Raw genomic sequence first — 25,737 nt, forward strand, 5'->3', positions numbered from 1 at the left:
TGTATGTAGTATATATGTAGCATGCATGTAGCATGTAGTATGTATGTAGCATGCATGTAGTATATATGTAGTATGTATGTAGCATGCATGTAGTATATATGTAGCATGCATGTAGTATATATGTAGTATGTATGTAGTATATATGTAGCATGTATGTAGTATGTATGTAGCATGCATGTAGCATGTAGTATGTATGTAGCATGCATGTAGCATGTAGTATGTATGTAGCATGCATGTAGTATATATGTAGTATGTATGTAGCATGCATGTAGTATATATGTAGTATGTATCATGTAGTATGTATGTAGCATGCATGTAGTATATATGTAGCATGCATGTAGTATATATGTAGTATGTATCATGTAGTATGTATGTAGCATGCATGTAGTATATATGTAGTATGTATGTAGCATGCATGTAGTATATATGTAGCATGCATGTAGTATATATGTAGTATGTATGTAGTATATATGTAGCATGTATGTAGTATGTATGTAGCATGCATGTAGCATGTAGTATGTATGTAGCATGCATGTAGCATGTAGTATGTATGTAGCATGCATGTAGTATATATGTAGTATGTATGTAGCATGCATGTAGTATATATGTAGTATGTATCATGTAGTATGTATGTAGCATGCATGTAGTATATATGTAGCATGCATGTAGTATATATGTAGTATGTATGTTGCATGTAGTATGAATGTAGCATGTATGTAGTATGTAGTATGAATGTAGCATGTATGTAGTATGTAGTATGAATGTAGCATGTAATTTTTTTTTTTTTTTTTTTTTACATTTAACACATTAGCCGGATGATGGGACTACTACTGTCCCATCATTGGCTAATGTGTCAATCACTGTCATGGTAGCAGGCATCGCCAGATGGGACTTGTAGTCCCATCGGACGATGCCTGCACAGACCCCCGGAGCCTGCACAGACCACCGGCAGGCCGGCACAGCCCCCCGGCAGGCCGGCACAGCCCCCCGGCAGGCCGGCACAGCCCCCCGGAGCCTGCACAGACCACCGGCAGGCCGGCACAGACCACCGGAGCCTGCACAGACCCCCTGGCAGGCCGGCACAGCCCCCCGGCAGGCCGGCACAGCCCCCCGGCAGGCCGGCACAGCCCCCCGGAGCCTGCACAGACCACCGGCAGGCCGGCACAGACCACCGGAGCCTGCACAGACCCCCTGGCAGGCCGGCACAGCCCCCCGAAAGGCCCGTACAGACCCCAGAGAGGCTGTACAAGGGCAGGAAAGGGTTTTTCTTATTCCGATACCGGAAGTCCCATAGACTTGAATGGGACTTCCGGTATCGGAATCGGCGATACCGATACTTTTTTTAAAGATCGGCCGATACCATCCGATACGATACTTTGAAGTATCGGATGGTATCGCTCAACTCTAATTGTCGGTGAAAAACAGATGAAAACACAAATACAGACAGAAAGACAGGCTGAGCAAACGATGGGGCCCAACTAACTAGATAGGACAGGACAGAAAAGATGCTGGCTGCAATCCACAAAACACCCTACCAAAAATGTCCCAACCGTCTGATAGGGAAAAAGGCCCTGAAGTCGCTAGACTTCAAAAATCACTATATCAGCACTCAGGTATATTTTGAAAACAGAGCAAAGAGATCAACTGATCAGAGACAAAAACGGAATTCAGCCAGTCCAAACCAGGAATGGCTGAATGCAAACACTAAGGAAACCAGACAAAATCTCATGGAATAATAGCAGGGCAAAAAACTTAGCTTTTAGTAGACAGGAACTAAGCTGGAAGCAAGATCTCAGAGTAGAAAGGATCACCAGCAGCCCTGCAGGGCATTGGCTGCCTTATATCCACTCAGAATTTCCAGATGTCCAATCACACTCCGCCTGTTCAGATGACAGGTTCTTCCCATCCCAATCAATTTCACTGCCTCTCTTCACCAGCAGAGGGAGTTCATCAGACATCAAAGGTGAAGGGGAGAATGAACTCACAACAGCACCCCCTGCAGTCTGAACATCACTGACAGATGACATGCTAGACAGAAGCAAGCAGCCATGGATGCAGGACAGGTGAGTATCTCAGGTGCCAGCAGTGACACCGGCACCTGGCCCCCAGCGACGGAGAGGTAAGTATGTCATTTTTTTATTTTTAAATGCAGCAGCAGTGGCAGCACATGGGGCCATAATCTATGGAGCATCTTATGGGGGCAACATATAGGGGCATAATCTATGGAGCATCTTATGGGGGCTGCATATGGGGGAATAATCTATGGAGCATCTTATGAGGGCATCATATAGTAACATAGTAACATAGTTATTAAGGTTGAAGGGAGACTTTAAGTCCATCTAGTTCAACCCATATCCTATCCTAACCTGCCCTAACATGTTGATCCAGAGGAACGCAAAAAAACCCTTGTGGCAAACAGTAAGCTTCACATTGGGGAAAAAAATTCCTCCCCAACTCCACATACGGCAATCAGACTAGCTCCCTGGATCAATGCAATATTAAGGAGTGGGGGAATAGTCTATGGAGCATCTTATGGGGGCAGCATATGAGGGAATAATCTATGGAGCATCTTATGGGGGCAGCATATGGGGGCATAATCTATGGAGCATCTTATGGGGGAAGCATATGGGGGCATAATCTATGGAGCATCTTATGGGGGCATAATCTATGGAACATCTTATGGGGCCATAACCTTTATGGAGCAGCATATGGGGCATATTATTCTATGGAGCATCTTATGGGGCCATTATTAACCTTTGTGCAGCATTATATGGGGTGTATTTTGTATGAAGCATCTTATGGGGCTATCATGAACTGTATGGAACATTATGTGGGGCTCCTGATTCAATATGGATATTCAAAAACATTTAACCTACTGATGTCTCAATTAATTTTACTTTTATTGGCATCTATTTTTATTTTTTAAATTCACCAGTAGCTGCTGCATTTTCCTCCCTAGGCTTATACGCGAGTCAATAAGTTTTCCCAGTTTTTTGTGGCAAAATTAGGGGGGGTCGGCTTATACTCAGTTCGGCTTATACTCAAGTATATACAGTATGCATCTTATCCTTCTTACTAGCACATTGTGCCTATAACTATGGTCACATGTCCTTTTTAATGCATTTTAGCACTTTATTATTATTTTTATAAATGTTAACACATTGCATGCTTTTGTTCATATTAAACACTCTGATACTGTATGTTGTCACTTTTATATTTTTTTTTACTTGACACATGTTTAATTATTAAGATGTTGCTATGACACATATTTATATTTCCTTGAGCCATTTTAAAGTTTTAAAGGAAATTTTTTTTCCTAGGCATTTTTTGCAATATTACCTCTATTTAATGAGCTATTTATTCAGTTGCTCAATATACCAATTTTTTGTAACGTGCACCACGACCTGATTCAGTTGTGATTATTATTTATCCACTTTTATTATTGCCTTTAATAAAATTTTGCTTTTATTCTATTACCTTCTCAGTTGGTCTTTATTGCACTTTTTCTTTTTTTTGTGCTTGATCCTCATTTTTTATACAATTTGTTTTGTTTCTGCTAATATTCACAAAACAATTAAACAATTACTAAGTATTTTTATCAAGCCTTAAAAAATTACCCTTTTTTATTAGGCAAGAAAAGGCTGGCTGCTTCCAAAGTGAAAAAGAAATGACTTGTTAAAAGCCTTTACAAAAAATTAGCCTTATTTAGGGAGATTTTTCATGTCTGTGTACCCTAAAGAATATACACTGCTCAAAAAATAAAGGGAACACTTAAACAACAGAATATAACTCAAAGTAAATCAAACTTCTGTGAAATCAAACTGTCCACTTAGGAAGAAACACTGATTGACAATCAGTTTCACACGCTGTTGTGCAAATTGAATAGACAACATATGGCAATTATTGGCAATTATCAAGACACACTCAATAAGGGAGTGGTTCTGCAAGTGGGGACCACAGACCACATCTCAGTACAAATGCTTTCTGGCTGATGTTTTGGTCACTTTTGAATGTTGGTTGTGCTTACACACTTGTATTAGCATGAGACTCTACAACCCACACAAATGGCTAAGGTAGTGCAGCTCATCCAGGATGGCACATCAATGTGAGCTGTGGCAAGAAGGTTTGCTGTGTCTGTCAGCGTAGTGTCCATAGGCTGGAAGCGCTACTAGGAGACAGGCCAGTACACCAGGAGACAAGAAGGGGGCTGTAGGAGGGCAACAAGCCAGCAGCAGGGCTGCTACCTCAGCCTTTGTGCAAGGAGAAACAGGAAGAGCACTGCCAGAGCCCTGCAAAATAACCTCAATCAGGCCACAAATGTGCATTTGTCTGCACAAACGGTTTGACACCAACTCCATGAGGATGGTCTGAGTGCTTGACATCCACAAAAGGGGGGTTGTTCTCATAGCCCAACATTGTGCAGGGCGATTGACATTTGCCAGAGATCACAGTGTTTGGCAGATTTGACATTGACTCCCTGTGCCCTTCATAGATGACAGCAGGTTCACACTAAGCACTTGTGATCGACATGGCAGAGTCTGGAGACACCACGGAAAATGTTCTGCTGCCTGTGCCATCCTCCAGCATGACTGGTTTGGCAGAGGGTCAGTAATGGTGTGAGGAGGCATTTCTTTGAAGGGCACCACAGCCCTCCATGTGTTAACCAGAGGTACCCTGGCAGCATTAGGTACCAGGTTGAGATCCTCATACCCATTTTGAAACCATATGCAGGTGCACTGGGCTCTGGGTTCGTTCTGATGCATGACAATGCTAAACCTCATGTGGCTGAAGTGTGTGAGCAGTTCCTGCATGATGAAGGCATTGAAGCTATGGACTGGCCTGCCGTTTCCCTAGACCTGAATCCAATCGAGCACATCTGGGACATCATGACTCATTCCTTCCACCAACACCACTGTGCACCACAGACTGTCCAGAAGTTGTCTGTTGCTTGTATTGATGCATTTCCACTGAAGTTGGATCAGCCTGTAATTTGATTTTCCACTTTGATTTTGAGTATCATTCCAAATCCAGCCCTCCATTGAATATTAATTATGATTTACATCGATCATTTTTATGTTTTATCATTCTCAATGCATTCCACTATGTAATGAATAAAGGTTTATAACTGGAATATTTCATTCAGTGACATCTAGGATGTGGTATTTTAGTGTTCCCTTTCTTTTTCTGAGCAGTGTATATTGGCAGTACAGAATAGAACTATAAAACACAGTCTGTAGTCTGGAGATGTGCAGTGGCAGTGACAGAAGTTGAACGATAATGAATTAAGATGGGAAGGAAAGGAGATGTATGGTAGTGTAGGGCTAGAAAAAGTAAGCAAGGCAGCAGCAGCACTAGATTCTAACAGTGTATTGTAAAAGACAGTGGGCAGGCAGTCAGAACATGTGTGGTTGTCTTTGCTTTGCAGTGGCAGTGGTAGAAGCAGCACTTTAGAGAATTAGTATGGGTGACTCAGTGAGATGGCTGCCCATGTTGGGTCTGCAATTGCAGGTGGAGCGCCCGACCAGGGCCGGCGGGGAACTCAGTACCGGGCCCGTTGATCTTAATGGAAGCTGTCACGGAAGCTGTGACCCGGTCCGTGGCCCTGGGGCTCCATGGCAAAAGGGGGTGAATAGAGTTTATGAATAGTTCGTGACGCCACCTGTTTTGTTTGGTAAGTGAGGTGTTAGGCCGACGCTGCATGCAGATCCTCTGGGACTCGTGGTATGTTGCAGCCAAGATGGTGAAGCTCCCCACAGGTGGAGCTGTAGTCCCAGGGCAGTGTAGATGTAGGGGTAGCTGAGAGGCACAGGCAGTGTAGAAGCTGGCACCCAGATGCAGCAGGACCACGGGAAGTTGGCGCAGGAATAAATGGAGGACACCAAGGCTTGTAGTTCCAAAGCTATACTCTCAGTCTGTAGTACACACAGGTGCCGGCCTCCATGCTGTGTCTTCCGGGTCAGGGGCTCAGTCGACCTCCAGGCAAGATAGGACGCTCCCTTCCAACACTCCGCCAACATGTGCCTTTCTGAACGTCTCCTCTATAGCGCCTTTAAGTGTGAAGATCTCCTAGTACTGAGTTACACTGGAGTTCCTCCTGACAGATGTTCCCAAGAACTCTACTTGTAAGGCAGACAGCTGTAGCCTGCTTCGGGGACTCCTTACTCCTGAATCCCGGCTCACAATCAATGTTGCTGTTGTGCCCCCAAGTCTTAGATGGGAGTAGTGCATTTACAGCCCACTACTCCACCGGTGTCTGCTGCAGAGCCATTAGTGTCCATACAACCTCGGGGACTGGGCCCCGGCCTTGCGCTTAGAACTTCTAGGCAGGGTTCTTCCTCTAACCCAAGTCTTATGTTCCCTTTTACTCCTACGTTTCGTACTATTCTTTTCTTCTTATGCAAGATTAGGTTTCAGTTCAATGTCTTTCTCCTTTCCTTTGCTGTGCGAGCTGGCTCAGATCACTGAGGCAGCTGCAGCACTCCTTCCTCCATTCCTCTTCCAGGGATCTCTTTTCCTCACTCCTCTCTGAGTGAAATTCTAAACCTTCCCACTATTTTATGTATTCTAAACTCCACCCACCTCCCAGCACATTTAGTGTTCCAAGCAGGGAGCCACCAAAGGTGCTCTGCTACACTCCAAGCAGGAAGCCGCAATGTGGCTTTGCTGAACTACTGTGTTGTGTGGGATGCGAGTGTTGGAGCGTGGTCAGGAGTTCCCACCTTACCTGGATGGTGGAGCACCACACCTCAGGAGGAGGTACAGTACCTCTGTGGCAACTGAACCCTCAGGGGTGCCACATAGGCCCAGCAGCAGCAGTCCAATCTAGTACTTTTAAACACAGTGTGCAGCCAGAAGATGAGTGGTTGGTAGAGTTGAGCGAAACAGGTCGAAAAATTTCAAAAGTCGCCGACTTTTGGCAAAGTCGGGTTTCATGAAACGAAACCCGACCCTAGGATGAGGTCGGCCACGAGGTCGGCGACTTACGCGCCAAAGTCGCGTTTCAAAAGTTTGTTTTGCGCTCTTTTTCAGCCAATCAGGATCCACGGACACTGTGGGCAACGTGATGACATAGGCAGGGGTCACCACCATCTTTCAGAAGGGCATGCAAGTGATTGGCTTGCTTTGGTTGGCGTCACAGGGGGTATAAAAGGGCGTGCACGCCGACCGCCATCTTACTTCTGCCGATCTCAGTATAGGGAGAGGTTGCTGCTGATTCTGTAAGGAGAGCGTTAGGCAGGGAAGAAGACAAAAAAACTGCTTCTGCTGCTAGCGATTTGGCCTGCACAACACACCAGTCACTGTGTGTGCAGTGCAAGGGGAGGCTATATAGTGGTGTATCAGTGGTGTTGGTTGTTGGGCTGCCTTCTAAGGCTTCCTGACATTCCTGCATTGCTGTTTACCCACTGCTCCGCAAACTGCTTTTTTAAAAGAAATCCCAATTATTTTTTTTTGTCCTGCTGAGAAGAAAAAAAAACTGCTTCTGCTGCTAGCAATTTGGCCTGCACAACACACCAGTCACTGTGTGTGCAGTGCAAGGTGAGTCTATATTGTGGTGTATCAGTGGTGTTGGTTGTTGGGCTGCCTTTTAAGGCTTCCTGACAGGCTGGCATTGCTGTTTACCCACTGCTCCGCAAACTGCTTTTTTAAAAGCAATCCAATCTCCCTTATCCTCTAGTCACTTTTGTCACAGCTGTGCCATCGAGCCTGTCACATAGCGCTCAGATATTCATTGGGCCTCACACAATCCAAAAGTGTCCAGTGTCCAAAAGTGTGTGCAGAGATTCAAAATCTCCATTATCCTCTAGTCACTTTGGTCACAGCTGTGCCATCGAGCCTGTCACATAGCGCTCAGATATTCATTGGGCCTCACACAATCCAAAAGTGTCCAGTGTCTAAAAGTGTGTGCAGAGATTCAAAATCTCCCTTATCCTCTAGTCACTTTGGTCACAGCTGTGCCATCGAGCCTGTCACATAGCGCTCAGATATTCATTGGGCCTCACACAATCCAAAAGTGTCCAGTGTCTAAAAGTGTGTGCAGAGATTCAAAATCTCCCTTATCCTCTAGTCACTTTGGTCACAGCTGTGCCATGGAGCCTGTGACATAGCGCTCAGATATCAGTGGGCCTCACACAATCCAAAAGTGTCCAGTGTCCAAAAGTGTGTGCAGAGATTCAAAATCTCCCTTATCTTCTAGTCACTTTGGTCACAGCAGCTGTGCCATCGAGCCTGTCACATAGCGCTCAGATATTCATTGGGCCTCACACAATCCAAAAGTGTCCAGTGTCTAAAAGTGTGTGCAGAGATTTAAAATCTCCCTTATCCTCTAGTCACTTTGGTCACAGCTGTGCCATCGAGCCTGTCACATAGCGCTCAGATATTCATTGGGCCTCACACAATCCAAAAGTGTCCAGTGTCTAAAAGTGTGTGCAGAGATTCAAAATCTCCCTTATCCTCTAGTCACTTTGGTCACAGCTGTGCCATCGAGCCTGTAACATAGCGCTCAGATATCAGTGGGCCTCACACAATCCAAAAGTGTCCAGTGTCCAAAAGTGTGTGCAGAGATTCAAAATCTCCCTTATCCTCTAGTCACTTTGGTCACAGCTGTGCCATCGAGCCTGTCACATAGCGCTCAGATATTCATTGGGCCTCACACAATCCAAAAGTGTCCAGTGTCCAAAAGTGTGTGCAGAGATTCAAAATCTCCCTTATCCTCTAGTCACTTTGGTCACAGCAGCTGTGCCATCGAGCCTGTCACATAGCGCTCAGATATTCATTGGGCCTCACACAATCCAAAAGTGTCCAGTGTCCAAAAGTGTGTGCAGAGATTCAAAATCTCCCTTATCCTCTAGTCACTTTGGTCACAGCAGCTGTGCCATCGAGCCTGTCACATAGCGCTCAGATATTCATTGGGCCTCACACAATCCAAAAGTGTCCAGTGTCCAAAAGTGTGTGCAGAGATTCAAAATCTCCCTTATCCTCTAGTCACTTTGGTCACAGCAGCTGTGCCATCGAGCATGTCACATAGCGCTCAGATATTCATTGGGCCTCACACAATCCAAAAGTGTCCAGTGTCCAAAAGTGTGTGCAGAGATTCAAAATCTCCCTTATCCTCTAGTCACTTTGGTCACAGCTGTGCCATCGAGCCTGTCACATAGCGCTCAGATATTCATTGGGCCTCACACAATCCAAAAGTGTCCAGTGTCCACTAGTGTGTGCAGAAATTCAAAATCTCCCCTGTCCTATAGACACCTTGTACCTTGTTTTACATTACTATATAGTTTGTTGGATTTTGTCTACATTTCTACCAAAAATGAGGAAGGCTGGTGGAAGAGGCCGTGGAATTGGGCGGGGGTTGGCAGCTGGTAATGATGGTGTTGGTGGTGGATCTGATGGTAGTAGCAAGAGCAAAATAGGACCGAATGCAGGAGGTGTTGAGCCTGCGTCATCGTCTGGCTACATAAGGCCTCGAACGCTTAGTTTTCTAGGAGTTGGCAAACCGCTTTTAAAGCCAGAGCATCAGGAAAAAGTTTTGTCTTACATTGCTGACTCAGCCTCCAGCTCTATCGCCTCCTCTTCTTCAGTTGTAAAAAGTAAAAGCACTGAGTCGTCATTGGAGGCTCATGTTCATGAACCACACCTTTCCTTGTGTCCTTCACCCCAACCAAGATTGAAGGATGACGCAGGCCATACTACTGATTACTCCATGGAGCTGTTTTCACATACCATGCCTGGATTATCACGTCAAATGGTGAATTACCCAGGCCAAGATGAATCTGACATGGAGTGCAATGATGCACAGCCGCTAATGGATGATTCTGCTGGTACATTCACTCAGAGCACTACATTGTCCTCGCAGTGTACAGAGCCAGATTCTGACCCTGATGAGACTCAGGTGCCCCTTCCCGCACACTATACCACCATACACGGTGACACAGAGGAAGGTGCACATGACATAGAAGAGGAGGTGATGGATGACCCAGTTGTTGACCCAGAGGGAAGAGGGTGCTGCTTCCAATAGCTCAGATGAGGAGCATCCACAGCAGACATCGACATCGCAACAGCTGTTATCTGGCAGGCCCGGAGCACTCCAAAGACAGGTTCCAAACATCAAAAGAGTTGCTGGACAGCTTGTCCAGAGGGTCAAAAGATCACAGCGTGCTAGGCCGCAAAATGTCTGCCAAAGTAGGAAGAGTGCAGTGTGGCACTTTTTTGAACAAAATCCTCATGATCAGGCCAAGGTTATCTGTAAGAAGTGCGCAAAGACCTTTAGCCGAGGGAAAAATCTGAAAAATTTGAATACCAGTTGCATGCTTAGACATTTAACCAGCATGCACTTGCAAGCGTGGACACAACACCAAACCTCAAGTGCCACATGTGCAACTGATCACAACGAAGGTAGTCAGCAACGCTACATTGTTTCCCCCACTGTAAGCCCACCGGTTAGCACAGCAGCAAATGTTGAGGTGTCGTTGCAAGGCCACAGCAGTCAGGGAATCCCACTGTTATATCAACGAAAGACTGATTCTAGGCCATCAGAAAGAACACCAACTCCATCACCATCATCAACCCTCTCTCAGTCTGCCCTGTCCACCGCTACTTCCACCTTATGCAGCTCTCAAGTCCAGCTCACCCTCCCAGACACTATGAGTAGGTCAAGAAAGTACTCAGTCTCTCATCCGCATACACTGGGTTTGAACGCCCACATTGCCAAACTAATCTCTTTTGAGATGATGCCCTTTCGGTTGGTGGAAAGCACAGCTTTCCGCGAACTCATGGCCTATGCAGTACCACGCTATGACCTACCCAGTCGCCACTTCTTCTCTCGCAAAGCCATCCCAGCCCTCCACCATCATGTGAAAGACCGCATTGTCCATGCACTCAAGCAGTCAGTGAGCGGAAAGGTGCACCTCACAACTGATGCATGGTCCAGTCGGCATGGCCAGGGCTGTTACGTGCCCATCACTGCGCACTGGGTTAATGTGGTGGATGCAGGGTCCACAGGGGACAGCGGTGGTGGGACAGTGCTGCCTAGCCCACGGTATAGGAAACAGTTGGCTGTAGGCGTTCGACCCTCCTCCTCCTCCTCCTCCTCCAGAAGCGAAAGCTCGTCCACAGAGCGCAGTCGTACGAGCACTCCATCTGCAGCTGCCACTGTTGCACACGAGGTGTCCCCCTATCGAGCAGCTAGTGGAAAGCGTCAGCAGGCTGTGTTGCAGATGATGTGTTTGGGCGACAGACACACCGCCGATGTGCTGGCCGAGTACTTGAAGCGACAAACTGTGTCATGGCTGGGCAGTGTACATCTTGAGGCAGGCAAGGTAGTTAGTGATAACGGCCGTAATTTTGTGGCAGCCATAGCCCTTTCCAAACTCAGCCACATACCTTGCTTGGCTCACACCTTGAACCTGGTGGTGCAGTGCTTCCTCAAAAATTATCCGGATTTAACAGCCCTGCTCCAGAAGGTGCGAAGACTGTGCGCGCACATCCGCCGGTCGCCTGTACACTCCGTTCGTATGCAGAAGCTGCAGCGATTGCTCCACCTTCCCATCCACCGCCTCATTATCGACATTGCAACAAGGTGGAACTCCACCCTGCACATGGTGGAGCGGCTGTGCGAGCAGAGGCAGGCCATAATGCATTTGTGGGAGGATACACGGCCAGGCACTTTGAGAGCAGACATGGAGTTGACAGGTGTGCAGTGGTCGAAGCTGAAAGACCTCGGTAAAGTCCTTCAGTGTTTTGAGGAATGCACACGGCTGGTAAGCGCAGACAACGCCATCCTAAGCATGAGCATCCCACTTATGCGTCTGCTCATGCAAACTTTGACGCACCTTAAGGAGCAGGCGTCTGCAGCCAATGTTGATGAGGAGGAAGAGGAGGAGGGAATCCTTGATGACATTCAGCCATTGTCTGCTCAGGGACCTCTCTGGACGAGGTGGAGGAAGAAGAGGAGGAGGAGGATGATGATGGGGATGATTACTTAGGGGAGGAGGATGCATCTCGTGGGGCAAGTGAAAATGTTGGCGTGGCAAGGTCTGGTACAGGGTTTGTGTGTGACTGGAGGGATGTGGATTTGCCAGAAAGTGCTCCTCCACCCAGCACTCGCAGTGCATCATTGACACCGGGAACATTGGCCCACATGTCAGATTATGCCTTGCAGATCCTAAAAAGGGACCCCCGCATTGCCAAAATGATGAACGATGACGACTACTGGTTGGCCAGCATCCTGGATCCACGCTATAAAGGCAAATTACAAAATATCATGCCACAGGAGAACCTTGACCTAATATTGGCTAATAAACAAGCAACTCTGGTAAATCGGTTGCTTGAGGCATTCCCAGCACACAGCAGCGGTGATGGTTCTCACACGAGCCGTACGGGCCGGGGGCAGCTTGGCAGAGGTGTTCGTGGTGCACACAGCAGAAGTGGCGTTGGAGACAGGGGTTTCATGACAATGTTGTGGACTGATTTTTCAAATAACGCTCACACAACTGTTAATACTGCATCGATGGAAAGTGACAGGAGACAGCAGTTGTCAACTATGGTTACAAACTACTTTTCCTCCCATATCGATGTTCTCCCACACAGGTCATTCCCCTTTGACTATTGGGCCGCTAAACTGGACACCTGGCCTGAATTGGCCCAATATGCCTTACAGGAGCTCGCTTGCCCAGCTGCAAGTGTGCTATCGGAAAGAGTCTTCAGTGCAGCTGGATCAATCCTGACAGAAAAAAGGACCCGTCTGTCAACCCAAAATGTGGATGATCTAACCTTCATTAAAATTAACCATGCATGGGTTTCCAAGGATTTTGTCCCACCTTCCCCTGATGACACATAGGGTGACAGAAAAATGGCTTGCTTTGGTCCACCTCTTCCTGGGACTTCACCTATTTCGCCTTTTGCATCAGCTGAATGTCCAACATCAACATATGCCACTTTCTAAAACTCCCTAACTGTGCTGCCTCCCCCCCATGGCCGGGGTCACCACCTACCGCACGACACCGTGCGAGTGCCGTTGCCCTGGACAGGTGGGTAGGCCGACTCTTGGGCGCGGGCACTGGCACAGGGTCCCTCATAGTGCAATCAAGTGTCTCTGATGGTGGTGGTGCACACCGCCGTCAGACACACCGCTGTACTATGAGGGGCCCAGTGCCAGTACCGACGCCCACGAGTGGGCCCCCCTTGCTTGGGCAGGGCCCCAGCATTTGCAATCTTTACCTCTCCCTGCTCCTCCGCTGTGTAATCTGGGCCGTCAAATCCATGCTGTGCCTGACACCATCTGAGCCTGCCTCCTGATGTATAGACATATATTTTGAATGTGTCCGCTATCCATACATGTTATCTGGGGAAACGGTACCCTTTCTAACCTTTGTGCAATCACATGCAATCCATACTGGGCCTAACACCGTCTGAGCCTGCCTCCTGAGACATATATTTTGAATGTGTACGCTATCCATACATGTTATCTGGGGATACGGTACCCTTTCTAACCTTTGTGCAATCACGTGCAATCCATACTGGGCCTAACACCGTCTGAGCCTGACTCCTGAGACATATATTTTGAATGTGTACGCCATCCATACATGTTATCTGGGGATACGGTACCCTTTCTAACCTTTGTGCAATCACGTGCAATCCATACTGGGCCTAACACCGTCTGAGCCTGCCTCCTGATGTATAGACATATATTTTGAATGTGTACGCTATCCATACATGTTATCCGGGGAAACGGTACCCTTTCTAACCTTTGGGCAATGACGTGCAATCCATACTGGGCCTAACACCGTCTGAGCCTGCCTCCTGATGTATAGACATATATTTTGAATGTGTACGCTATCCATACATGTTATCCGGGGAAACGGTACCCTTTCTAACCTTTGTGCAATCACGTGCAATCCATACTGGGCCTAACACCGTCTGAGCCTGCCTGCTGATGTACAGACATATATTTTGAATGTGTACGCTATCCATACATGTTATCCGGGGAAACGGTACCCTTTCTAACCTTTGTGCAATCACGTGCAATCCATACTGGGCCTAACACCGTCTGAGCCTGCCTCCTGAGACATATATTTTGAATGTGTACGCTATCCATACATGTTATCTGGGGATACGGTACCCTTTCTAACCTTTGTGCAATCACGTGCAATCCATACTGGGCCTAACACCGTCTGAGCCTGCCTCCTGAGACATATATTTTGAATGTGTACGCTATCCATACATGTTATCTGGGGATACGGTACCCTTTCTAACCTTTGTGCAATCACGTGCAATCCATACTGGGCGTGAGAACGGCTGGCGAGCGGTTAAGCAAGCTACAGCACCTGTGGTTTGCACACGTAAGTTTTTCATTTTTTCAGGAATGACGGTTAGGCCTAATTCCGGAACTGCGGTTGACCTGCACTTACTGGGAAATCATTGTTCGCGGGTAATAATTGTAATCAGTGATCCCCATCACTAACGTTGTTCAGCGGGTTATCTGCACCTGTAAGCGACAAACGCTGGCCTTTTCAGTGTAGCGCACATGCAGCCACGGACATGTAAGGGCATGACACACCAGTTATTGGCCAATCTCATGTGCCAGAGCCTCACGTGTCCCTCTAGTAAGCCGGACTCGGACCGCGGGGCATGACGGAGTCTCGTTCGTTAACGGAATTAAGCTTGCAATGTGTGCATCTGTTCTGTAGCTGGCGTGGTTGAGGTTTCCCAGGTGGAGTCGAATTTAACCGTAGGCTCCACTCCTGGTGGTGCCCTTCTGGACATTCCTTTAAGGTTCAGCTTTGCAACCATACTGCCCACGTAAAACAAACACTTTGCCTTCATGAACGCTGTTTGGAGGGTCATGACTCGTGGGAATAACGCCGCCCAATCAGTTAACCTGCTAGAGAGATCCTTCGTTGCTCCCAAGCATGACATCACACTCCCTAGGAAGAAGGTAATGCCACTGTGGCGACCGTACTCCTGGGGGCGACACAAGTGCACTGATGCCCAGCCACTGCTCGATGAATCTGCTGGTACATTGACCCAGACCACTACATTCCCCTCGCACGCTACACGACCTGAATCTGACCCTTATGAAACTCAGGTTACCCTTCCCATATACAGTTCCATCTTACACGGTGACAAAGAGGAAGCTGCAGATGAAAGTGCAGGTTCAGCCCACCCGCCATCAGACACAGCACCGTACTATCATGTGCCAGTGCCGTCGCCAACGAGTGGGCCCCCTCTGCTTGCCCAGGATCACAGCACTTGCAAAGTTGAAATACTGTGCAGTGAGATGGAAGATGGGGACGACGAGGAATCCAGACAAGTACAGGGATTCCCTAGCGAGGAGACTTATTTGATTGTTTTCAATGTTGGGACAGCAATTTTTGAGGAGCACTATACTCTGGAGAATGATAGATGGGGCCCACCATACACTGGAACATTCCAAAGGTGGACATCAGACACTGGAGTAGCATTTACAGGGCCCATTATACACTAGAGCATTAGAAATGGGGCCCATTATGTTTGGAGCATTATTTGGGCCCATAAGACAGTGGAGCTTCATCCATGGGGACCAACATATACTGTAGCATTATGTGGAGCTCCTCATATACTGTTTCAAACATTATATGGGACCAATGATTCTGTATGGAGAAATAGATGGGCCTCGTCATGAGATGTAAAAAGTGAGGTATTTTTCATTGTACTATACCGCTATTTCTCTGCCGTATCAGAGCATGATGAGTTGTGGTATGTGTTAAAGGGGCGCTCTTTCGCCCAGGGCACATGAAAACCTGCAGCCAGCCCTCCCCCCCCACAACTTTAGCCAAATAACCCCCATTTTTCAGTGCGTAACTTGTATTATGAAGTTAATTAAGGTTGACAAGCTTAAGTAAGAAGAATTGATGCTTTTGGCATTCAAATGGGCACTGTAGGTGTGTTTCCTGTCCTCCTCTCACTGCCGACTTTTATTCCCCATTGACTTACATTGGGTTTCGTGTTTCGGGACGACCCCGACTTTTCCCTATAATCGGACGATCTTGCTCGCCCCTTCTTTTGGAAAAGTTGGGTTTCACGAAACGAAACGCGACCCTAAAAAACCAAAAGTCGCTCAACTCTAGTTGATTGCATGGCTGTTCAGAAGACGTGGCAGTAGCAGAAGCCGCACGTTAGAGAATTAGGATGGGGAAGACAAAAATATGTTTGGCAGTGTAGGACCAGCAACAAAAGCTACAGCAACATCAGCACTACAGTGTACAATGATATTCAGGTCTGGGGACTGGGATGGCCATTCCAGAACATTGTAATTGTTCCTCTGCATGAATGCCTGAGTAGATTTGGAGCGGTGTTTTGGATCATTGTCTTGCTGAAATATCCTTCCCCTGCGTAACTTCAACTTTGTCACTGATTCTTGCACATTATTGTCAAGAATCTGCTGATACTGAGTTGAAACCATGCGACCCTCAACTTTAACAAGATTCCCGGTGCCGGCATTGGCCACACAGCCCCAAAGCATGATGGAACCTCCATCAAATTTTACTGTGGGTAGCAAGTGTTTTTCTTGGAATGCTGTGTTTTTTAGCCTCCATGCATAGCGCCTTTTTGTATGACCAAACAACTCAATCTTTGTTTCATCAGTCCACAGGACCTTCTTCCAAAATGTAACTGGCTTGTCCAAATGTGCTTTTGCATACCTCAGGCGACTCTGTTTATGGCGTGCTTGCAGAAACGGCTTCTTTCGCATCACTCTCCCATACAGCTTCTCCTTGTGCAAAGTGCGCTGCATTGTTGACCGATGCACAGTGACACCATCTGCAGCAAGATGATGCTGAAGGTCTTTGGAGGTGGTCTGTGGATTGTCCTTGACTGTTCTCACCATTCTTCTTCTCTGCCTTTCTGATATTTTTCTTGGCTTGCCACTTCTTGGCTTAACAAGAACTGTACCTGTGTTCTTCCATTTCCTTACTATGTTCCTCACAGTGGAAACTGAAAGGTTAAATCTCAGAGACAACTTTTTGTATCCTTCCCCTGAAAAGCTATGTTGAATAATCTTTGTTTTCAGATCATTTGAGAGTTGTTTTGAGGAGCCCATGATGCCACTCTTCATAGGAGAATCAAATAGGAGAACTACTTGCAAGTGGCCACATTAAATACCTTTTCTCATGATTTGATACACCTGGCTATGAAGTTCAAAGCTCAATGAGGTTACAAAACCAATTTAGTGCTTCAGGAAGTCAGTAAAAAGTAGTTAGGAGTGTTCAAATCAAGAAAATGATAAGGGTGCCCATACTTTTGCACCTGTCAAATGTTGTTTTAATGCAGATTGCACATTTTCTGTTAGTACAATAAACCTCATTTGAATCCAGAAATATAACTGAGTCCATCAGTTATTAGATATATGAAACTGAAATAGCTGTTGCAAAAACCAAAATTGTTATAAAGAAAAAAGGTTAACATTAATAGGGGTGCCCAAACTTTAACATATGACTGTAACTCATTGGCATCAGCTGTAGATGAGTGAAAGTCAGTACTGATCAATTATTCATTCAGTTTGACAAATGTAGATTCTCCACGCTAATGGCAGATAGCTTGTTCCTATGGAATGTGACAAAGCCCTAGGTTGTGCTGAATATCCTTTCTGACATTATACTGGAGACTGAACATGACAGTAAGCTAATAACAAACTGGGCCAGTCCCTGTCAGTGGTCCGTTTTGCGAACTTAAAGACCATGGGATCGGGCCTCAGGGTGTACATGAGCAAGGTCACAGTCTATGTACCATTGAACCTGGCTGTTCAGCCAGTGCACTTCTGTTTGCTGAAGTACATCAAGTTGTTGCAGTGGCACAAGATAAAATGTCTGGTTCATAAAATGAAATATATTGTAGCTGTTGCTGCCTCTACTATTTGTTGTAGACCTAATGCTGGACAGGGAGGTGCATTTTGGGACTGCCAGGATCACAGAAGGGTTTGATGGTCAGAGGTGCAGTCAGTAGGCATTTACTCTGTGAAAGCTTCGTAGAGCTTCTTTGACTAAGTTTAAGCCAATTTCAACTTCCTTAAGGCAGATAAATTTCACCATTTTGTTTTTATAATATTTGCATGAGTTTCCTCCGGGTACTCCGGTTTCCTCCCACATTTCAAAGACATTCTGATATGGAATTTAGATTGTGATCCCCATCAGGCATAGTGCCAATAATGTCTGTAAATTGCTGTGAAATGAATGTTGCTATATAAATGAGCAAAATAAATAAATTAAATAATAAAGCTATACAGTAGTCATTCCTTTGCTTGATGGTAAGAGTATACCTATCATCCAACAAGCATTTCAGAATGCAGATTGGCTGGTTTATTTTCATCATTGCAGTGTGATGGTTAGTTGTGACATCAGCATCATCATCTTTTTCACTCTTACTGTCAGCCTTAGCCCCAGCCTGAGCAAAGTGTATGTCTCTCTCAACATACACCGTATGCTCCACATACACATCCTCCCCCAAATCCTGCAGCATGTAGCATGGAACGTGATGATCTCCACCAGACACAGAGTGAGGATGAGCATATGCAAGGCACAATTTTTCCTCTAAAGCTTCTAAAATTCTGTTGAGTGCTTTTTTTCTAGCTTAAATATGCGGATGATCACATAATTAATTCCACACTTATTTCTACTGACAAATTTGGATACTTTTACAAAGGGCTTTAGGAGGTGACATGCATAATTCATCACCTGCTAGTGAAAAATCTGAAAATAAAATCTGAAAATGCTTCAGTTTGACTGCGGCATGATACAGTCTATCGCCACTTTACTCTACGTATAGAAATACACCAACTTTTGCATCAAATTCTAGCAAGTTGTGACTTTAGAAGTCAGGTTGTGCTTTGGCAGATTGATATTTTTTGACAAAGCCAGGATGATATGCTTTGCCAAATAGGAATGGTTAAATTATGCTGACACTTTCCAAGCCATAACCAACACCCTCCTCAAGCAAGTGAGTATATTTATGAAAGAAAGGTTGCATTATTAACAAAGTTGTCCACTACTTGGACGACTCCTTGTAATACCCCACACTTATTCTCAATAAAATAAAAAATCCTATACTCATCTCCCTTGCCGGCGTCCAACCTGCCATGTCATCACTCACTCTCCCTGGGGCTTCAGTGCGGTTGTTGTGACACGTAACCCCAGCACCCAATCAGTGCGGGCATCACTGTCCCTGCCCTTGGACAAATTGAACATGAAGAGGAAGTTCGGCCTGCAGCAGATCTCTGACATCCTCTTCGTGTTCAATTTGTCCCAAGGCAGGGATATTGACACCAGCGCTGGTTAGACACCGGGCACCACATATCATGCAACTGCACAAGAGCCCCAGGACCATGAGTGCCGACACTGCAGGAATGGCGACACTGCAGGAATGGTGCCTGCCGGCACTGGAAGTGAGCATAGAGTTTTTTATTTTTATCAGGGCCAAGTGTGGGGTATGAGAAAGAGTTGTCCTATTAGTGTACAACCTGTTTAAACTTAAACTCAGGATATGGGCCATGCAAAGAGCATGAACTACTTTGTCCACTCTGTAAGGCAGAATGTTCATGGCATTTTTTCTCATAAAAATTCCTAGCTAGCATGAGAGATGCCACTTCATGCACAGTAGCAACCTGTCCACTGTATGCTTGTTATCCCCCAGGCTTTCAAGCAGTAAGCCGCATTAGGCAATGCTTTACTTTGCCAGAGCAAAATGAGTGAGATCAATTTTAGAATCAATACTTTACCCTGTGGCTTTTCGGGATGGATTCATGTCTATTGAGTAGGACACGGAGTTGTAACAGGAAACAGGCAACTATTGCCTGGCTGTGGAAACAAATGTAGCTCACAATCACAGCTCCCAGTCATGGAGGCTTCAACTTCTTTCAGGATTGCAGCTCATTGCTGCTAGAAACATTTAACCACTGGGCTGTGAAACTCACGTATTGTCCCTGCTTATAGTTGCTGCTCCAGGTGACTACATTGCAATTTATGGCTATAAAATCAAGACTTGAGATAAAGGAGTACATTCTTATGAATGTAGGAACATAGAGTGGACAACCCTCTCTGCAAGAAATAATGTCAGTTGTGCATCTCACGGTAAGTGTGAGGGTCAACCATTATTTCTGGAAAATCTTTCTTTGAAACTTTATTTTTTTATATAAAATGCATTGAAGCCATAGAAATTGAATTAATTGTAAAAATGAACTCAGCTCTTTGATTGCAGGATTTACAAAGCAGGCAAATGGAGGGGTGCCCTATGCTCTCCGTTAGGCACTCCCGCGACGTCATTGTGAGAGAATGATTGTTGGCATGGCGACCTGATGTCATCATGGCTAGAGTTGAGCGAAACGGGTCGGTCAAGTTCATAAGTCGCCGACTTTCGCTAAAGTCGGGTTTCGCTGATCGAAATTGCTGTGTGCACACTGCTGTGCAGACTGCTTTTTTCAAAGCAAAAAAACTTTTATTCTGATTTTCTGCACAGTTTCAGAGCGTTCATTTTTTCACACACCTTATAGAGGTGTACGCTCCTCACACACTACCGTGTACTGGCTGGTATCATGGACATATACATGCTATCTGTGTGTGACTCCGTAAAAAAAATGGAGATTTTAAATTTTCCATACATACACCGTATAGAGCTGTCCGCTTCTCAAACAGTATCGTATATCTGCTGTTGGTATTGCGGTCAAATCTATACAGAGACAGCATGTGTGTGTGAGACTCCGTAAATACATATACGGACATTTAAATTTTTCCATACACCATAAGGAGCTATCCGCTTTAAATTTTAACCTACACCTTATACAGCTGTACGCTCCTTATACAGTACCAAATATCTGCTGGTATTTTTATTACATTTTCACAAACATGAGGAAGTATGGTGGAAGAGGCCGCGAACGTGGGTGGGGGGGCAGCTGGTGGTGGTGGTGGTGCATCTGCTGGTTATGCCAAAAGCACAATAGCAGCTAAGGTAGGAGGTGTTGAGCCTGCGTCATCATCTGGCACAAGAAGGTCTGTAAGGTTCCCTTTTCGGGGAGTAGGAAAAACGCTGTTAAAGCTGGAGCATCAGGAACAGGTTTTGGCTTACATTGCCGAAACAGCCACCAGCTCTATTGCCTACTCTTCTGAACTTTCAAAACCTGCAAGCACTGAGTCGTCAGTGCAGGGTTCTGGTCAGGAAAAACACCTTTCCTTGTGTCCTACACCCCAACCAAAAATGAAGGCTGTTGCAGCCCACACTTTAAATTATTCCATGGAGCTCTTTTCACATACCATGCCTGGGATATCCAGTCAAATCCTGAATTCCCCTGTCCAAGATGAATCTGACGTGGAGTGCACTGATGCACAGCCACTGCTAGATGATTCTGCTGGTACATTGACCCACAGCACTACATTGCCCTCGCAGTCTACTGAGCCAGAATCTGAACCTGATGAAACTCAGGTGCCCCTTCCCGCACATTATACCATCTTACACGGTGACACAGAGGAAGGTGCACATGAAATTGAAGAGGAGGTGATGGATCACCCAGTTGTTGACCTGGATTGGCATCCATTGGGGGAAGAGGGTGCCGCTGGCAATAGCTCAGATAAGGAGAAGGATCCACAGCAGGCATCGACATCGCAGCAGCGGTTATCTGGCAGGCCCGTAGCTGTCCAAAAACGTGGAGCAAAACCCAAAAGAGTTGCAGGACAACTTGGCCTGACGGTCAAATTAGCACAGCATGCAAGCCCTGAAAATTTATACAATACTAGGAAGAGTGCAGTGTGGCATTCCTTTGCCCAAAATCCTACTGATGAGGCAAAGGTTATCTGTAAGAAGTGTGGAAGGACCTTTAGCTGAGGGAAAAATCTCAGAAATTTGAATACCAGTTGCATGCTTAGACATTTAACCACCATGCACTTGCAAGCGTGGACGGACTACAAAACCTCAGGTATCACATGTGCACCTGCTCTCACTGAAGGTAGCCAGCAATGCTCCATCGCTTCCCCCACTGTAAGACCACTGCCACCGGTAAGCACACCACCAGCAATAAATGTTGAGGTGCCATCGCAAGGCCAAAGCAGTCAGGGAATCACAATGGTTTTGCAACGAAACACTGAATCTAGGTCTTCTCCACTAACAACATCACCATCACCAACCCCCTCTCAGTCCGTCCGGTCCACCTCCAGTTCCCCCATATGCAGCTCTCAAGTCCAGCTCACCCTAGCAGACACTCTGAGTAGGACAACAAAGTACTCATCCTCTCATCCGCGTACACTGTGTTTGAACGCCTATATTACCAAACTGATCTCATTAGAGATGATGCCCTTCCGTTTGGTTGAAAGTGAAGCTTTCCGAGGGCTCATGGCCTACGCTGTCCCATGCTATGACCTACCCAGTTGGCACTTCTTTTCTGAAAAAGCCATCCCTGCCCTCCACCTGCATGTGAAAGACCACATTGTCCATGCACTCAAACAATCAGTGAGTGGAAAGGTGCACCTCACAACAGATGCATGGTCCAGTAGGCATGGCCAGGGTTGTTAAGTGTCCATCACTGTGCACTGGGTTAATGTGGTGGATGCAGGCTCCACAGGGGACAGCGGCAGTGGAACAGTGCTGCCTAGCCCACGGTATAGGAAACAGTTGGCTGTAGGCGTTCGACCCTCCTCCTTATCCTTCTCCAGAAGCAAAAGCTCGTCGACAGCGCAGTTGCACGAGCACTCCATCCACAGCTGCTAGTGTTGCACATGAGGTGTCCCACTATCGAACAGCTAGTGGTAAGCGGCAGCAGGCTGTTTTAAAGATGATGTCTTTGGGCGACAACAGACACACCGTGAAGGTACTGGCCGACTACTTGCAGCGACAAACTGGGTCATGGCTGGGCAGTCTACATCTTGAGCCAGGCAAGGTAGTCAGTGATAACGGCTGGAATTTTGTGGCAGCCATAGCAGTTGCAAAACTCACACACATACCTTGCCTGGCTCACACTTTGAACCTGGTGGTGCAGTGCTTCCTAAATAATTATCCAGCGTTAACAGCCCTGCTCCAAAAGGTGTGAAGACTGTGCTCGCACATCCGTCGCTTGCCCGTAGACTCCACTCATATGCAGAAGCTGCAGCGATTGCTCCACCTCCCCAAGCACCGCCTAATCATATGCGTTGCAACAAGGTGGAACTCCACCCTGCACATGGTTGAGAGGCTGTGCGAACAGAGGCAGGCTGTAATGCATTTGTGGAAGGATACACGGGCAGGCAGTTTGAAGGCAGACATGGAGTTGTCGGTTGTGCAGTGGTCAAAGCTGAAAGACCTCTGTAAAGTCCTTCAGTGTTTTGAGGAATGCACATGGCTGGTAAGCGCAGACGACGCCATCATAAGCATGAGCATCCCAATTATGCGTCTGCTCATGCAAAGTTTGACGCACATTAAGGATCAGGCGTCTGCAGCGGAGGCGGAACAGGAGGAGGAGGGAAGCCTTGATGACAGTCAGACATTGACTGGTCAGGGATCTGTCCTGAACGAGGTGGAGGAAGAAGAGGAAAAGGAGGAGGAGGATGAGGGGGATGATTATTTTGGGGAGGAGGATGCTTCTCAGGGGCAAGAGAAAATGTTGGTGTGGCAAGGTCAGGTACAGGGTTTGGAGGGATAACGATTTGCAAGAAAGTGCTCCTCCACCCACCACTGCCAGTGCATCATTGACACATGGAACATTGGCCCACATGTGTGATTATGCCTTGCGGATCCTAAAAAGGGACCCCCGCATTGCCAAAATGATGAAGGATGATGACTACTGGTTGGTCAGTATCCTCGATCCATGCTGTAAAGGCAAATTGCACAACATCATGCCACAGGAGAACCTAGAGATAATATTGGCTAACAAACAAACAACTCTGGTAAACAGGTTGTTTGGGGCATTGCCAGCACACAGCAGCGGTGATGGTTCTCCCACGAGCCATAGTGAGCAAAGTGGAAGAGGTGTTCGTGGAACAGACAACCGAAGTGGCGTTGGAGACAGGGGTTTCATGCCCATGTTGTGGACTGACTTCTCAAGTACCGCTCACATTACTGGTAATACTACATCGATTGCAAATGACAGGAGACAGCAGTTGTCAACTTTGGTTACAAACTACTTCTCCTCCCATATCGATGATCTCCCTCATAGGTCATTCCCCTTTGACTATTGGGCCTGTAAACTGGACAACTGGCCTGAATTGGCACAATATGCCTTACAGGAGCTCACTTGCCCTGCTTCTAGTGTGCTATCTGTATTCAGTGCTGCTGGATCAATTCTGACAGAAAAAGGACCCGTCTGTCAACCCAAAATGTTGATGATCTAACCTTCATTAAAATGAACCATGTATGGGTTTCAAAGGATTTTGTCCCACCTTCCCCTGATGACACATAGGTTGCCAGAAATTTGTCTCGCTTTTGTCCTCCTCTTCCTCGGACTTGTCCAATTCCTCCATTTGCAGCTGCTGAATGTACTGCCTTCACATCAACATATGCCATTTTTTAAACCTCCCTAACTGGGCTGCCCCCCCAAGGGCTGGGGTCACCACCTGGCGCACCCGTGCAAGAGCCGTTGCTCTGAACAGGTGGGTGGGCCCACTCTTGGCCAATGGCACTAACACAGGGCCCCTCATAGTACAATACAGTGTCTCTGATGGTGGGGGGGCCCTCTCGCCGTCAGAGACACCGGAGTACTATGAGGGGCCCTGTGCCAGTACCGTCGCCCACGAGTGGGCCCCCCTGCTTGCTCATGGCCACAGCACTTGCAAGTTGCAATACTTACCTCTCCCTGCTCCACCACTGTGTAGACTGGCAAGTTAAATCCTTCACAGGGACGGCCACTACAAAGTTTTTGAACTGATCGATGATGGTTAAGATGTAGCTATGGCCTGTCCTGCTGGCCTCTACCTTCAGATGATCAATGGCTACCATTTGTAATGGACGTCAACTCACAATCGGATGCAATGGTGCTTTATGATCAGCTTTCACAGTTTTCCTAGTCACAGACATGTGACATTCCTGCCACCATTTTTCAATGTCTCCTCTCATGCCATTCCAATAGAATCGCCTACGGCCTGTGGCTTCTGTCTTTTGCACTCCAAAGTGACCAGACACATCATGATAGGCAGTGAGGACCTATCTCTACAGCTCTCCCTGTAATTACAATTTGATGGAGACGAGTAATGGGATCCACGCTACTGCGATACAGCAATCCTTTCTTCATAAATAACCATTTTTGCTGTCCCCACAGACAAAGTAATTGAGGGTTAGCATTGCCTCTGCAAAATCTACTGGGAGGTTTTCCCGTTATTAGTAATTCCCAAATTTCTGCAAACACTCGACTCTCCGTCTGTACTTTTATCCATCTAGTTTCCACTAGCGGAGAGTCTGGACTGGCTTACTGAGACTGAAATATATACGAAGATTTAAAAGTACCCCAACAATGTATACTGGTGTACACTTCGAATACATTTCCATTTTTCTACTTTTTATATTCTGGTGTAATCCATACTGAGCCTGTGAGTGTCTGTGTCTGACTCCAGAAATATAGACGGAAATTTACAATTACCCCTAGACTGGATACACCTGGTATCTGCTGATACAGTACCTTTGTTCTAAATTTTTTATTACGGTATAATCCATACTGAGTGAGCGTGTGTGGTTTCCTCCTTCTATATATATGGAGATAAAAATTTTACCCTATACTATATACAGCTTCTATCTTGTTATACAGTACCCTTGTTCGAC

Source organism: Dendrobates tinctorius, unplaced genomic scaffold (assembly GCF_039654945.1).
Source record: "Dendrobates tinctorius isolate UK_male_01 unplaced genomic scaffold, ASM3965494v1 ptg000069l, whole genome shotgun sequence".
NCBI lineage: Eukaryota > Metazoa > Chordata > Amphibia > Anura > Dendrobatidae > Dendrobates > Dendrobates tinctorius.